At 38.4% G+C, this 12274-nt stretch overlaps 1 non-coding gene across 1 annotated transcript; it reads right to left on the bottom strand.

Moving 5' to 3' along the window:
- Positions 1–9677: 9677 nt before the first annotated feature.
- TRNAK-UUU (transfer RNA lysine (anticodon UUU)) lies at positions 9678–9752 on the bottom strand. Its single transcript has one exon. It is a non-coding gene; the product is annotated as a tRNA-Lys (tRNA).
- Between the last annotated feature and the right edge of the window lie 2522 nt (positions 9753–12274).

Consider the following 12274-nt stretch of genomic DNA (forward strand, 5'->3'; position numbering starts at 1 on the left):
AGCCCACATGAGCACGTGTGAATCTGCTAAGACTGAAGGGGAGGGTGGGACGCCCGTTACCGGCTGCTGCTGGAATCACCGCTGTGTAGACAGAGACTTGGATTCAGAATATAATCTGGATTCAGATAGAAGGACCAGACGATAAATGAATGGTGGAGGAGACAATAAGCAGGTTTCATAAGACGGCTAATGACCTTAAAATTCAGATCCAGGCCCATGTCTGACTTCTGGGGTTTGATTTGCTGCTGAAAGTTCAGATCTGCAATCAGATCTGCATGGGTGCTGGGAATGGATGTGCTACGTCAAGCAGAAGGTCCCTAGACCTACCTGTATCGTCCATAACTCTTGGAGACACAGTATTTCTTCAGTCATTCCTCTGTCTAGCCTATGGTGTCGATCTTCTAGAATGGATTTGGTGGACCCATCTTAGTGATCAAATATAAGATTTTCTCTTTTCTGGAATCTTCTCCTCTTGTCAGGTATGAAATCACATCACCCTTGAGTCAAGTACCCTTTATAGTCCTGTAATGCTGAGTGACTCAGTTAACCCATCAAGCCTTAGTTGGCTTATCTGTACGATTACCTCTTTTGCGCCATTTCTGTTATCTGTGCTTGGTTTGGTATAATCTGGATAAAGTCATCGCCTGGCCACAAGTGGAAGAGATTGTTCTCAGTGGTGTAGTCTTGGAGGCAGGTATTTTTTTCATAAGGTACTTACCAATTTATTTTTTCATAGCCCTGTTTCATTTTCTTTGTAAAATGCCTCTCTGTGTTAGACAAATGTCTGTTTTAGGAAGAAGAGTACTAAGTATTAGTGGCTCAGGGACTCGCCCAGCACGAGGAGCCCCTTGTGTGATGTGCACCTTGCTCCCGGCCTAGCATGATACTGGGAAACACGGAAAACATCAGCAGTTCACATAGAACTCAGACCCTGCTCTTACGGAGCTCAGAATAATTTGGGGATGACAGGCATAAGCACAGGAAACTGTTGTGTGGTGTATGGGAGAACGCAGGCCGAGAGTGCATTAGTAAGGTCGCAGAGAACAGGGGCATTAAATCTGGAGCAGACAGGAAGCTCTCATGCAGGTGGCAGGCCTCCTAGAACCTGTAGCCTGTAGGTATCTAAATAGTGCTGGGGGGAGAAATAGGGCTGATGATTTGTTCTATTCTTACTTAACTAGAAACACCTGGAAAACGGCATTTGTGTGCAGCTTGGCCCACGTGGAAAGTGAGGTTTCCTGAAAATAAGCTTCTTGCCCAAGAATATAGAGTCAGAGAACTGGTGAGGGGGGGGTGCTGGGTGGAAAACAGCATTAGGAAACAGCCCCCATGAATGGAAGTTAGCTGAAACAAGCAGCCAGAAATTTAGAGTTCGAAGGATTCCTGGGTGTTGGGATATCCAGATAAAAGCTGAAATCAGTCATGAAGAGTGAGAGCCATAAACATCAAGAAGCAATCGCTTTTAAAAAAGATACTTTTTATTGAAAAAGGTCTTCTGGAAGTAGAAACTACAGTCATTGCAATAAAAACTCAAAGGACAAGCTAAACACATACACAATTGATAATGGATCAGTGAACAGCCAGATGCACACAAACATGCTCTCTGGAAGGCAGCACATAGAAATGGCTTGGGAACTTCCAGAGAGAGTGAAAGATACGTAAGTTAGAATAACAAAGTCTAGTGTATTAGCAATATTAGTAACCTACTGCTGCCATGACAAATCGCCACAGACATAGTGACTTTAAACAACGCACATTTATCTCAGAGTTCTAGAGGTCAAGTTTCTAACATGAGTTTTATCGGCCTAAAACCAGGCTGGGAGCAGAGCTGTGCTTCACCCTGTGAGATCTGGGAAGTCATCTACCACCATTCAGGTTGTTGGCGGAATGCAGTTCCTTGTGTTGTAGGAGTGCGGTTGTGTGTCCTTCCTGGCTGTCCCTTGGGAGGTATTGCTAGCTCCCCATGACCTCTCCCTGGTCCGCAGGTGTGGCCCTCCACCTAGAATCGGCAAGAGTATGTTAGAACCTTCTGAAACTTGGAATCTTTCTGACTTCCTCCACTGTATCTTGTATGCATCCAGCTGGAGAGAGTTCTCTGCTTTCAAGGACTCTGGTGATGACACTGGGTCCACTCAGATCATCCAGGATGGTTTCCCTATTTCACAGTCAACTGATTAGTCCCCTTTATTACATCCCCTGAGACTCGGAGCTGTGTGGCATTACATATCCACAACTGTGACACAAAGCTGTGAAGACCTTGGAGGCCAAAATTTGCACATCTCATCCCAGATGAACACAATGGAAAGAATGAGTAAGACACTGTTTCGTAAGAGAGGTTTTCAGAATCACATCAGAGAGCAGAATATGAGTTCTGAAATATACAGACCCACAGCTAAAGAAGTCATACTCCAGTAAGTGTGACAAACACAAAGAAGGCCAATGCCTTAGAACACCCCTGTGAGATGCGCATTATTTTGCTTTTCAAGATTTTATTTATTTAATTTTTTGTCACAGAGAGAGAGAGAGAGAGGCAAAGGCAGGCAGAGGGAGAGGGAGAAGGAGACTTCCCACTGAGCAAGGACCCCCCCACCCCCGCCACCAGCTTGTGGGACTCAATCCCTGAACCCTGGGATCATGACCTGAGATGAAGGCAGACACTTAACTAACTAAGCTACCAAGGTGTCCCGAGATGCACATTATTGTTCCCACTTTGAAGAGGAGGGAAAAAAAGGTCAGAGGGTTCTTTGTCAAAGGTCATCCAGGCTGGTCTAATTCAGGTCTTGAATAAGGTGGTAGAGGTCCCTTTGTGCCTCTCTTCTCATGAAATTGTGAGTGAAGAAAATTCTGGAGCTGGCTTTTATGGTGTCATAGAGCCTGCAGAATGTAGGCCCATGATGCTTTGGGAGTGCTCTGTATGTATGGCTCATTTGTATACAACAGAAGCCACTGTAGCTGGTTTAACTAGGAAATGATTTAGTGCTGTATGTAGCTGGCCACCACTAAAGTGGCCTCCTTCTCAGTGTTGTGCACTCGTGTAATGCCTTCTCCTTGAGGGTAGGCTGAACATGGTATTTTGATTCTAATAAACAGAATAAGGTACATGTGGTGAGGTGTGTTTTGCAGAATTAGTGACCAAAAGACTGATTTCCATCTTGCCCATTTCTCTTCATTCTCCCTTATTCACTCTGATGGGAGCTGGCTGCCAAGTTGTGCGCTGCCCTGTGGAGAAACTCCCATGTTAAAGAACCGAGCAGAGCTTCTGGTCAACCTGTGCTGACCTGAACCCTGCCTGTTCATGAGCAGGACTCATCCAGCCCACTGTGGGCTCGAGTCTGGGAGCAGCTCTGACCCTGTTGCTGGACATTCGGGTGAGACAGAAGTGTTGGGTGCCATCTTGTTTGCTGCATATTGCCTGGATTCTTATCACATGTAAATAGTACAATAACAAGTCCTTGTGTGTCAAGCCAATGCATTTTGGGAGCAGTTGGTTACACACATGTCATTACTATGAATGTAGAGGGTGGCAGACAAAAATCAGTGTAAGAGCTTAAGAGCAGGATCTGACTGGTTAGGAAAGCCATGGCGAGAGACTGCTGAGTCTGTAAGTCCAAGACTGAGTTCATCTGACCACGTTCTCTCCAGACCATGACCATCATAGGAAATAAGCACAAATGAAATCATCCTTATGTCCTTTCTCGTTAATTTTGTCATTGCTCCTTTCTTTACCCCCTTATAACCTTAATTTTATCTTGTATTTGTTTGTTTTTATCTTTCTCTGTCTTATACACACACACAAACACACACAACATTAGCAACACCTTTACTCCTTTTTTTCTTCAAATATCTAAAGATGTTTTCTCCAATTTTAAACAGAATGCTGAGTTAGCATTATAGGTTTTGAGAAAAGGAACTATATATACGTATGCCTAGCAATAAAACATGGGAGCAAATTCTCCATGTTCCAATACTCATGGGAACGAAAGTGAGTGTAGTGCCAAGGGCAAGTCCCAGGAGGTATCTTGTTGAAGGTGCAGGGACCACGTCATTATAAAACCCTCCACAAAGATTAACTTGGAAATTATTTTATATTATAAAGCCCTCCACAAAGATTAACTTGGAAATTCCTTTATACTTCCTGCACTCAGACAACACAAACTTTTCATGCCGTGATCTGGGCTGGATGATGGTGATCGTCAGCTTATTCTTAAAAACGGGGCTCGGTGTTCAATGTTGGTAATGTGGTGTGGTTGCTAGATTGGGGGTATCCCGTAGATGATTCTTGCCACGACTGCTGTCTGGGATACTAGGGGATTAAAATAGTGAAAGCCACTAATGGAAGTCTTGAGTTTAGGGGAGGAAATGAATGGCATCCCTGATAGCACGTCTTCACAGAACTCCAGGGCCACTGGCTTTGGAGCACATGAGCCTCCGTAGAGGTTTAAGCACGAATGCAGTTTACTCAATTAAATTCCTTCAGCTCCTCCTCTCCTGTGCACTCCAGAATACCCTAACCCTCTTCCTATGGCAAACTCTTTCACCGTAAGTAACACTGTAGATACCCTGTTAATTGAACAGCAACAACAGAAATAATTAGCATGCAAAATTATTTTAAAAAATCATGCTAGACAGGTGAATTTCCTCCAGGAAGTAAGTACACAAGGACTACACTGCTGTGGTTTTCTGCAGAATAGAGAGGTGGCTAGGCGTGATAATTGTTGTTCAGATGTAATTCCTATAATAATGAATAGTTTTGGCCTGGTCATGTCCCAAATATGTATTAGTCCAGGAAAGATAAGGACTATAAGGACTTGTTCATACTGGTTTTCAGTCCCAAGCTTATGCTTATACAAATATACATTGTAAACTACTTACATGATATGTATGAAAGAGTCATATCTGGAAAACAGAACGTAATTAACTAAAAGTGCATATTATAAAATCTATATCAATTTCTAAAAAATAGTAGTATAGCCAGTAAGAAGTAAAATAAATACTAAATAGAAACAATTAATCCAAAAGGAAACAGGAATAAGAACAGATAAGACCAGGGCGCCTGGGTGGCTCAGTGGATTAAGCCGCTGCCTTCGGCTCAGGTCATGATCTCAGGGTCCTGGGATCGAGTCCCACATCGGGCTCTCTGCTCAGCAGGGAGCCTGCTTCTCTCTCTCTCTCTCTCTCTCTCTCTCTCTGCCTGCCTCTCTGCCTAACTGTGATCTCTCTCTGTCAAATAAATAAATAAAATCTTTAAAAAAAAAAAAAAAAAAAAGAACAGATAAGACCTACAGAAGGGGCCCTGGGTGGCTCAGTGGGTTAAAGCCTCTGCCCTCGGCTCAGGTCATGATCCCAGGATCGTGGGATTGAGCCCCGCATCGGGCTCTCTGCTCAGCGGACCTGCTTCCTCCTCTCTCTCTGCCTGCCTCTCTGCCTGCTTGTGATCTCTGTCTTTCAAATAAATAAATAAAATCTTAAAAAAAAAAAAAAGACCTATAGAAAACAACCGAGATGTCAGACTTGAACTGAACCATATTAAATAGATAAAATCTGTGACTTAAATAATTAATTATAATTCACCTGTACATTCTGAATAAAAGATACCAGACTGTTAGACTAGATTTTTTTTAAAAAAGAGTAAAACACAATTCTTTGCTTCTTAAAATAACCACACGGTAGATGTGGTGATAGGGTATGATAAAGTCGAAGAACAGAAAACAAGACACATTTCAAGCCCATAGCACAGGACCCAAAAGTCCCAGACCACGTAAGATAGAAAAAAACAAAACAGAGTAAGATTTAGTCATTGTAACTTTAAAAACCTTTGCTCCCCAAGATACCATTCAGAAAATTAAAAAGCAAGCTGTAGCTTGAAAGAAAATGTTTGTAACATATATCTGGCAAAGATCTTTGAGCAAGAATATTTAAAGAATACTTATAACTCAGGAAAGAAAACTACTCAGTACAAAATGGACAGAGGATGTGGACACTGGAAGAACAAAGATGACCCAACAGCCAAGTATGTGGTGTTTCACAGCTTTAATCATTGGGAAGATACAAATTGAAGCCACATAGGATATTACTATGGTAGTCAAAATCTGCAGCCGCCCAAGTCTCCATCAGCCTGTGAATGGGAAAACTGATCTATGTTGATACAGCATACCGCTGAACATGTTCATATCCTAACAACACAAACTACTGACTTCTAAGTGCATCAAAGTAGAAAACTCTTAAAAATATTTTGTTAATAAAAGAACACTTACACAAACACCTCACTTACATGAAAAAAGGAACTAACATAACTGGTGTATGGTTACAGAAATGAGATCAGTTGTTTCCTTGACCTCTGGTTGGTGCAATTACTTGACTCTAATTTGACTTGTTAAGATAAGGGAAGTACTGGGTGCCTGGGTGGCTCAATGGGTTAAGACTCTGTCTTCAGCTCAGGTCATGATCTCAGGGTCCTAGAATCGAGCCCCGAGTCGAGTCGGGCTCTCTGCTTGGCAGGGAGCCTGCTTCCTCTTCTCTCTCTGCCTGCCTCTCTGCCTACTTTTGATCTCTCTGTCAAATAAATAAATAAAATCTTAAAAAAAAAAAAAAGATGAGGGAAGTACTCTGCAAGTAGACTTTGGCAGTTGTACTCTAGCAAAGCCCACTGAACTTTATACCTAAAATGGGGTGCATTTTATTGTGTGCAAATTATACCACAGTGAAGTTAATTCAAAATAAAGTGAAGCAAACAAGTCGAAGGACATGTTTTATAGCATAGAGGCAAGGGTTTAAGAATGAGTAGGATTCCAACTTTCAAACAGGAATTAATTCACAGGTACTAAGCCGGGCAAACGTGTAGGGCATCCAGCAGGAGAGATGACCTTCATTTAGAAGAGAGGATTAACCGTGGTGACCCTGGCTGTTTGCTTGACTGGGTGTTGTGAGGACAGTATCGAGAGCTTGTCCATTCTAAAAGGCTTTCGTTATTACCCATTTCAGTTTTAATTTGCTTTTTCCTCATGACCTGTGAAAACCTTCACACATCCTGATTTGCCACAAGATATTTTGGTTTGTGAAGTGTCTGGTTAAAGTTTTTGTGGCTGTTTTTTGTTTAGTTTAGTCTTTCTTTCTTTCTTTCTTTTCTTTCGAGTATTGTAACTTCTTTTCTTTTCATATATTGTGAATAAAAGTTTTATATATTATACATAAAAGTTCTTTTTATATTATGAACAAATTAAAACTTTTTTCCCAATCTAGAATTGTCTCTTCCATCTCCCAAATATGTCTCGAAATGAGGAGACAACCCTATGTCTGATAAAACCCAGAAATATCTGAGACTCTGCTTCTGATGTTGTGGCTAAGCATAAACAGAGGTCACAAAAAATTCCCTCCTACCTTTTCCTCTAGAATATTTACAATTATAGCTTTCATATTTAGGTCTCAGATACATCTGGGATTACATTTTTGCATTGGGTTTCAGGTGAACAGGAGTTGATTATTTACATACGAGTAGCCCACTGTCCTCATACCATTTCTTGAAAGTACTCTCTTCTCCACCAAATTGCATTCATAATGTTGCCCCAAATTAGTTGCCCTTATATGTTTCAGTCTGCACTCGAATATTTTTCCCCAAAAACCTTTTTATGAGGTTTTTTTCAACCATACAGAAAATGTGAAAGACCAAAAAAGAAAAAGTGCAATGAACATTATGTTCACCTACAAATGTTAATATCTTTCTATATTTGTTTAATTTGTGTTTCTTTCTCCAAATTGCACGTGTGGTGTGTTGTGTGTGTGTGTGTGTGTGTCCCCATCTCCCCATCACTGTGCAGGCTCCCACCAGCTTTCATTCCCTGAACACTTGCTCTGTGGCAAGACCTGTGCATGGAACATCTGATCCCAGAGGATAAAGCCTCAGGTCTTTTGCCATTAAATATGTTAGTTGCAGAATTTTCATAGATATTCCCCATCACTGTTAGGAAGTTCTCCTCCTAGGTTACTGAGGGTCTTTGATACGAAAGGGATGCTGGATTTTGTTAAATGGTTGTTCTGTGTCTTCAAGTGGCCATACTGGTTTCCTTCCTTTCTTCCTCCCTTGCTTTCCTGCAATGAACCATCTCCTTTTTTTAAATTGTTGGAGCTTCTTGCTAAACTTCTGTTGGGAATTTTGCATCTACATTCATGAGAAATATTTGTCTGTATTTTGCCTCTCTTATAATGTCATTATTTGGTATTGTTAGCAGTGAAATGCTGGTCGCATAAAATGAGTTTGGAAGTATTTCTTACTTTTTAATTATCTGGATGAGTGTATATAGAATTTCTATTATATCTTCCTGAAATGTTTGGTGTAATTCAAAACTGAAACCATTTGAGCCTGGCCTTTTCTTTGTGGGCATGTTTTTAAGCACAAATTTAATTTGCGTAATTTATATAGGGCTCTTCTGGTTATTTATTTCTTCTTCATTGAGCTTTAATGGTCTGAGTATTTCGAGGAATTTATCCACTGCATAGAAGTTGTGGTAATCATTTGCATAGTATTGTTAATTATAGTCCCTTGTTATCTTTTTACCATCTGTAGGATCATAGCGATGTCAGCCTTTCCTTCCTGATAATAATAATTTTGTTTCTCTCTGCTTTCCTGTTCAGTGTGTTTGGAGTTTTATCCAGTTTGTTAACCTTTCCAAGAGAAGCGTCTTTTGATTCCATGTACTTTCTCTGTTACTTTTATGTTTTCCAGTTGATGAATCTCCATTCTGATCTCTGGTATTTTCCTTTGTTCTAAGTGTTCTTTTTCCTTGTTTTTCTTTTTCTAGTTTCTTAAAGGAGAAGATGAAATCATTGTTCAGAGACATTGCTTGTTTACTCATGTCATCATACTGTGCTTAAAATTCCTCCTAAATATATCTTTACTAGCATCCCACAGTTTTTGATATGTTGTGTTTTAATTCACATTCAATTAAAATTGATTTCAAATTTCCATTCTAATTTCTTCTTTGATCCTTGTGCTCTTTAGAGTGAATTTTTTAATACCAAATATTTGCAGATTTTCTACAGGCCTTCCTATTATTGACTTCTAATTTTATTCCATTTGGGCTAAAGAACATATCCTGTATGACTGGAATTACTTTAAATTTATTTAGACTTGTATGACCAGACTCCTTTATATGCCAATAGGGTCAAGTTGTTTGATTATGTTGTTTATATCTTATCTGTCTTCTTTGATTTGTTGGTGCCTTTTTCTATCGATTATTAAGTGAAGGTTAATGAAATCGCTGACTTTAGCTGTGAATTTGTCTATTTCTCTCCGTAGTTCTATCCATTTTGGGTTCTTATATATTAAAACTGCTATTAAATGTCTAAATGTTTAGAATTTTTATGCTTCCCCTATGGATTTATCCCATCATCCTTATGATATTACACATTTTTATTCCTGTTAAAATTCTCTTATAAGAAATTTATCTGAATCTAATCTATTTTATTGTTGACTAGTGTTGGCATGATACACTTTTTCTATCTTATTTTTAATCTATTTGTCTCAATATATATATTTTAATACAATCTTATAATGTCTAACATTTAATTGGGGTGTTTAGACTATTAACATTTAATTAAATTATTTGTAATGTTAGGTTTAAATCTATCTTGCTACTTTTTAGTTTTATTTATTTGTTTATTTAATTTTTAAGTAGGGTCCACACCCAGCATGGGGCTCGAACTCATGACCCTGAGATCAAAAGTCACGTGCTCTACCAACTGAGCCAGCTAAGGGCCCCTATTTTCCTACTTCCTAAAATTTGTACTACCTATTCTTCTTTTGCCTTCTTAACAGTTTTTCTGCTTTCCCTTGGATTGAGTATTGTTATTTATTTTATTTCTTTTGTTGCTTATTAGCTAGAATTTTTAATTTTCTTCTTTCAGGAGTTAATTCGGTGGTCATAATGTACAAGTTTAACTTAAGAGGTTCACAAGTGTTATTGTTTTGGTTTAACCATTAACTTTCCTTTAAGGTTTTAAAATAATATATAGTTTATATTAATAACATAATTTAATATATGGTATGTATTTTATGTATTTTTTTATATTTTTATATATATTATATATGTTTATATTGTATCTTTTATATACATTTTTCCCATGTAGTTACCATTCTGGTACTTTGATTCACTTTTATAAACCCTTGTTTCTGTATGATATCATTCCCTTCTGTCTGAATGACTAACATTAACATTGCTTTTTTATTTATTTATTTATCTATTTTTATTAACATATAATATATTATTTGCCCCAGGGGTACAGGTCTGTGAATCATCAGGCTTACACATTAACATTACCATTCTTATAGTTGATGTCCACCTATGATGGAATATTTCAGCTTTTATATTAATGAAAAAGTCTTTACTTCACCTTTGATCTTAAAAAATATTTTTATGTTTTTCGGAACTTACAATTTTTGGATGACTTTTTTTTTTTGGTCTTTCACTACTGTTTTCTAGCATTGTTTTGATAGTTAATCTACTACTGTTCCTTACTCTGTTTCTCTGTATATAGCATGTTTTTTTTTTCTCTTTATGTTTTTTTCCCTCTCTTTTAGGACTATCTTTTTACCAGTGGCTTATAGAAATTTAATGATGGGCTTTGCTGTATTTTTTTCCCATTTAAAAATTTTTATTTATTTATTTATTAAAGATTTTATTTATTTGACAGAAGAGATCACAAGTAGGCAGAGAGGCAGGCAGAGAGAGAGGAGGAAGCCTTCCCACTGAGCAGGGAGCCTGATGTGGGGTCTCGATCCCAGGGTCCTGGGATCATGACCTGAGCAAAGGCAGAGGCTTTAACTCACTGAGCCACCCAGGCGCCCCTTTCCCATTTTTTTAATACATGGCTCATCACCCTTTTAAAATCTATGGGTCTGTAGTTTTTGCTGCATTTGGAAAGATCTTGGCCAGTATTTCCTCAAATATTATTTTTCTCCTTCTTCTTCACAACATCACTTACACATCTCTGAGGCCTTTTGAATGTGTCGCAGAACTCACTGACACTTCATTTTTCATTGTGTCATTTTCTGTTCTCTGTGCTTCACCTTGGGTAGTTTCCTCAAATTCACTAATTTTTCTTCCAACACAGCAGATCAGCTCCTCATGTCATCCAGTGTGTTTTCCACCTCACACGTTCTAGCTTTCATATCTCAAAGTACAATTTAGATCTTTTAATATCTTCCATGACTCTACTTACCTGTGAACATCAGGCATGCTTCTACGGGAACTATTTGTTGTCATTCTGGTAATAGTAATGTCCTTACCCATTATGGATTAATTTTGATGGATTAATTATTTCAGCCAACTCAACTTTATAGATGACCATACTTAACATGGAGCTTTTCCTGTATCCCCCCTCACAGAACTCTCTTATTGTTTCCCATAGAAATTAGAATTGGCATTTTTTAAATGATTTTTTTTTTATTTTTTACATTTAAATTTTAAATTTAAATTAAAAAAATTTTTTTACTATTTATATCTCCTACTAGAATGTTTGCTAAGCAAGGAAAGACTGTCTTCCTTTTTTCCTCTCTTCTCTTTTTATTATTTTATCTGTATCAGGTAGCCCTAGCTCTTGTTTGTAAAGAAAGTTAATAAATATTTATCAAAAATAAATTTTTATACCAAAATTTTTCCATAATCTGAATAGTTAAGTAATATTCTATACAACATGTGATCATCTTGGAATACTTTATAGTATTTCTTTTTTTTTTTTAAAGATTTTTTATTTATTTATTTGACAGAGAGAGATCACAAGTAGGCAGAGAGGCAGGCAGAGAGAGAAGAGGAGGAAGCAGGCTCCCTGCTGAGCAGAGAGCCCGATGTGGGACTCGATCCCAGGACCCTGAGATCATGACCTGAGCCGAAGGCAGTGGCTTAACCCACTGAGCCACCCAGGCGCCCCTCCATAGTATTTCTTGATAATAGTGTGCATTCTTTGTTTCTTTATCTTTCTTATATCCCCCAATTTAAATATTTTGAATATAGAAGTTTAGCACACATTAACTGTCTTTGCCTACCAGAACTTAGTACTTTGCAAATAATTAAAAATCATGGTGTGCCACGGTATGAATAATAACCTATCATTTGTGTAAAATATGCAGGTGGGTTTTCATATACATTGACTTGGCTTATATGAATAAACGGTGTAACAGGTAGTACAGTACTAATCATCATAAATATTTGTGTCAGGTGACAACACCAAGGATATTTTTGAACATAATTTATGAGTTGTGTAACAATGATAGTGGGGCTCC

Source organism: Mustela lutreola, chromosome 1 (genome assembly GCF_030435805.1).
Source record: "Mustela lutreola isolate mMusLut2 chromosome 1, mMusLut2.pri, whole genome shotgun sequence".
NCBI lineage: Eukaryota > Metazoa > Chordata > Mammalia > Carnivora > Mustelidae > Mustela > Mustela lutreola.